Below are 5,716 nucleotides of genomic sequence, written 5' to 3' on the forward strand. Positions count from 1 at the left end.
GTTTGGCGTCCACGCCCGCCAAGCTCATTATCGGTAGCCTCGAGGGCACCGTCTACGGGTCTTCTAAGTGAATTAAATTTGGAGTCTTGGGAAAAGTCCACCGTCGGCGTCGTTGGGCTCACCGTCGGCGACGTTGGGCTCACCGTCTAAGCCCTAGTTCAAATCTTCACATATTTGTGCTTTTCGCTCCAAATTTGCTCCTTTTTGCATATTTTTGTTCCAATGACCCTAATTCATCATTCCTGCAACAAAACATCAAAAATATTTTTCTTTAAAGTGCAATATCATAAAAAATAGTGTATAGTATAAAATAGGTATAAAAATCTCAACATATTTTCTTTTGGTCAAAATCCCCTAAACTTAACTATTACTTGTCCTCAAGTAATTTTAGTACTATATAAAAGCTATGATCTATTGTAGTAAAGATTCAATTCAGAAATACTATAAGTTTGATTTAGATAACTAACATAGTGAGATTTTCAGAAAAACTTCAAGTAATTAAATTAACTCTGTAGCTACAAGATTATCTAGTCATCAAGTTTAAGAGTTCTAGTCTTCTATTCATTTCAAGAATGACTATATGTAATATTAAGTCACTTAGAATATTCAAAGGATAAGAACTTCATGAGAACACTACTAGTAAAAGATCTATTTCATAAATATAAGTTCAGGAATGAATGGTGCACTTAACTTTAAAGTGGAAAAGTTGGCTCTCCACTCATTTGTATTTTCTAGAGTCCCCTTCAAACAGTCAAATTTGATATAATCTCATCTAGTTCAGTCTCAATAGGACTATTGTTTGAATAAAAATACAAAGTGTTAGGCGGTTAATGGCAGAACATGTTGATTACCTTCGGTGAAATAGGTACCAATTTTCCTCTGAACATGACTTGATCCTCTTCCGCCTCAGTGAGGTTTGCATAAAACTTCCGCACTACAGAAATCACAGCCACAGTAAAAAAACAACAGAATCATTCCCATTGTCGGTGAACAATCAAATCCTCCATGGATCCACCTGGATATTCAAAACACCTCTCAGGAATCAATTTTCGTGACTGTAGAGTGTCACTATATCTGTCCTGAGCCTTTGAACTAACTAACTTGCTCAAATCAAAGTGGATCTTTCTCTTACTCCTCTTCATTCTTGGATCCATTCTACAAATTTCACAAAATTCCACAAAAATTTGAAAGATCAAGTCTAATTTACTAAACTTAACTGCTACATGCTTAAACTACCCTTTCTATGTAATTTCTATAGATTTTCTCATGTTTTTCACCAAGAATATTAAATTTCGGTTACCTCCACAATGTGCTCAAAATACATGGTGAAAATAAAAAATTTCTGCATAAAAGTGAAGATCTTACCTCAAGAAATCCAAATCTAGATCTTACCTCAAGAAATCCAAATGAAATCCAAATCTAGCAAACTTGGCTCAAATCCACCAAGAAATCTCCACGAAAAGGTTTTCCCTAAACTCAAAACCGCGAACTCGAAAAGAAGAAGACGATGGAAGGAGTGAAAATGACATTTTTTAACCGTTCGTGAACCAGTTTTTGTGAATCAGCGCTTAGGAGCCTGCCTCTCAGGTTGCCTCACGTTTAAGCGCGGGGTTGTGGCGCTTATGCAGCAGTGCACAATTTTTTATATTTTTGAACTTAAGTAAAATGCATTATTAGCCTAAGTAAACCACCCCTAAATAGTCATATAACACTTAAATGACTATTTTCCTCTCCTTCTTCTCTCCTCTCTCTCAAAATTCTCCAATATAATTAATTTATTTTGATTCGGGCTAAAATAACACAAACTTTTTACAAACAAACACTTATATTCATTTACAAACTATTACAAACAACAATCAACACATAATTCTCATTCCAAAGAGTTAGGCTGGGAAAACTTTTCTTAAATACAAACACTAAAACAAAGTACACAATAAAACACATAATAACATAAATAGCAAAACCAAAACTTAACACTAATACATAGAACAACTCCTAACACGCAAATCTTAGTGTAAAACTTAATTCCATTCTTCATTTGTTGGAACAAAATCCTGTCTCTCATTAGTCTCTCCTTGGGCATTTGGAATATAGAGTTGATAAAACGGACGGTGGTGATGAGCTCTGATACAATCTTCATTAATCCATTTCTACTTAAGATACATCACCTTATCCGCTTCCTCTATATACTAGTATGGCTAAATTGAAATTTTAATTGCCATCCAATATGCTATAGATGTGCATTAACTTCATTTACCTTTACCTCAATTGAATCCACGTCAGACTCAATTTTATTGATTTGTTCATCTTTTCCGCTATTCCTTCAATACTACTTCAAATCCATCTCTCATGAAGACATTTCTCCAAATCTCTCTTTCTCTTAGACTTTAGGTCTAAAAATGATTATGAGATGAAATTCCATCACAAAAGCCTTCTGTTTATAGGCTAAATACTTCCAATAACTTTTAGGCATGTCATAAAATTCCCATGAAACATTTAAGTTAACCAATTTATGGTTAAACCTTCTAGAAATTGCATTTTTGCACATGATTTTTAACGCCTGCGCTTAAGCGCCGAATATTAGCGCTTAAGTGCCAATACTTGATTTAGCACCGAGCAACTTAATGTCCAAATACTCATTCTAACATGTTTAAGTCATTTAATAAAGTCTTAAAGTCATTACTAACACAAATAGTCTAAAAAATACTACCCCAATATTTCTTAATCACACACAAAAAATAATCAAAAAAAAAACAAACTGATAAATATGGATTGCCTCCCACAAAGCGCTTGGTTTTACGTCGTTAGTCCAACGTAACAGGTGCTTATTCTTGTTGACCCAACATCATTCGATCGTTAAATTTAAGTTGATCCCATATAAAATAGGGTTTCAGTCTATGACTATTCACTTTATATATTTTCTCAATTTTAGGATCTTTGATATCCACAGCTCTATAAGGATACGCTTTCATCACAACAAATGGGCCCATCCACCTAGACTTAAGTTTGCCTGGATATAATCTTAACCTTGTATTATATAGCAACACTTGTTGCCCTTGCTGAAAATTTTTAGTAAGAATCCTTTGATCATGCCACATCTTCTTCCTCTCTTTGTAAATCTTAGCACTTTCATAAGACTCATTCCTTATTTTTTCAAGCTCATTCTGTTTCTCACCAGAATCTATCAAATTATAATTGATCTCTTTAATCACCCAATATGTTTTATGCTCAAGTTCAACTAGTAAGTGACAAGCTTTCCCAATTATTAGCCTATATGGGGACATTCCATTTTTGTTTAGATTTATAGATTATTTATGCAGTCCTATAAGCCCACAATGCATAGTCAAGTTTGACTGACCAATCTATTTTTGTTTGATGTAAAGATTTTTCCATAATTATTTTAATATCATGATTGGATAATTCAGCCAAACCACTTGTTTCAGGATGATAAGCAGTAGCAATCCTATGGCTTATATGATATTTCCTTAACAATTTCTCCATTGTGGCCTTTTTTAAATGACTTCCCCCATCTGTTATGATAACTCTCAACATCCCAAATCTGCAAAATATGTTTATTTTCAAAAACTTAGTAACACTTAGAGCATCACATTGAGGTAAAGCAACAGCTTCTATCCATTTGGATACATAGTCCACTGCTAACAGTATACATAAATTTTGTAAAGATTGTATAAATGGTTCCATGAAATTTAATCCCCAAACATCAAATATTTCAACTTTAGCATATAATTGAGGGGCATCTCATTTCTTCTAGAAATAAGAAATATTGCTTACACATTGACATCCATCACAAGTTTTAAAATAAGCATTAACAAAGCCAATAAAATCTAGACTGTACATTTTTTTATGTTGTTTTATCATCATCAAAATGTCCCCCAAAATCAGAATTATGACATTTTTGGATAATTTCATAAGTCTCTTCTAAAGGCACACATCTTTCAATAATCAGATCCTTCCCTTGTATATATAAAAGTGGGTCGTCCCAAAAATAAGTCTTAGCTTCATATATAAATTTCCTTTTCAGTTGGTATGTCGTTACATAGGGTATAATATCACTAACAAGAAAGTTCACAATGTCAGCATATCACAAAACATGCCACTCATTAATATTAAACAGTTTTTCATCAGGAAAATGTTCATCAATTTATTTTTCAAAATAGAGTGGCTTTTCTAATTAAGCCTCCACAAATGATCAGCAATTTGATTTTCAGTCCCCTTTCTAACTACTATTTCAAAGTCAGATTCTTGCAAAAGAAGAACCATCTTAGAAGTCTAGGTTTAGCATCCTTCTTTTTCATTAAGTACTTAATAGCAGAATGATTTGTATGCACTATACATTTAGTTTCAATTAAGTATGATCTAAATTTATCAAAAGCATATACTGTTGTTAATAACTCCTTTTCAGTCGTTGTATAATTAATTTGGGTTTTATGCAGAGTTTTACTAGCATAGTAAATTACTTTTAAAATTTTATTATATCTTTGCCCTAAAATAGCTATAATAGCATAATAAATAACATCACACATCAATTCAAAAGGTTTTCCCCAATCTGGTGAAACTATAATTGGTCCAATGACTAATTTTTTCTTTTATAAATCAAAAGCTTTTAGGCATTCTTCATCAAATTTAAAAATTGCATCTTTCTCCAGTAAATGGCATAAAGGCTTAGCAATTTTTGGAAAGTTTTCAATATATCACTTGTAGAATCCAACATGTCTTAAAAGCCTCCTAATTTCCCTTACATTTATTGGATAAGATAAATTAGCGATCACTTGAATTTTAGGTTATGCTAGTATAAGGTGAACCTCTTCAAGAACTTTTCAGGACTCTTCTAAAAGTCCAAACTACCTTCTTTATAATTCTCTAAGAGGTGCATTGGTTTCTCTTCAAAATGTGTCCAGATTTAATGTATTTACTAAGGGATGCCTACTTTCAAAAGTAATTTAATTATATTTTCATCCTTCATGGCTATAACCACCCATTTTAACCAATAGGTGCCTCAAATGTCCCTTCAAAATTTGTTAAAATGAATTAACCCATCAAGTAACTGTCACTAGCACTCAGGCACAATACCTCTGGCACTTAGGCGCGGCCTTCTTTATTTCACGAGGGATTAAGTACCAGTTCTGGCGCTTAGGCGCTAAAATACTTTTGAACCATTTTTGCATTTTTACTCCAAATTTGATTCTTTTTCACTCCTTTTAGCATTTTTTTACCAAATGAAAGTTCATAATGTCGGCATACCACAGAACATGCAACTCATTAATATTGAACGGTTTTTATCAAATAAATGTTCATTAATTTATTTTTCAAAATAGAGTGGCTTTTCTAATTATGCCTGCACAAATGATCAACAATTTGATTTTCAGTCCCCTTTTTAACTACTACTTCAAAGTCAAATTCTTGCAAAAGAAGAACCCATCTTAGAAGTCTAGGTTTAGCATCCTTCTTTTTCATTAGTACTTAATAGTAGAATGATCTGTATGCACTATACATTTAGTTCCAATTAATTATGATCGAAATTTATCAAAAGCATATACTATTGCTAATATTTTTTTTTCAGTTGTTGTATAATTAATTTGTGCTTTATGCAGAGTTTTACTAGCATAGTAAATTACTTTGAAAATTTTATTATATCTTTATCCTAAAACAGCTCCAATGGCATAATCAATAACATCACACATCAATTCAAAAGATT

Source organism: Phalaenopsis equestris, unplaced genomic scaffold (assembly GCF_001263595.1).
Source record: "Phalaenopsis equestris unplaced genomic scaffold, ASM126359v1 Scaffold198215, whole genome shotgun sequence".
NCBI classification, from domain to species: Eukaryota; Viridiplantae; Streptophyta; class Magnoliopsida; order Asparagales; family Orchidaceae; genus Phalaenopsis; species Phalaenopsis equestris.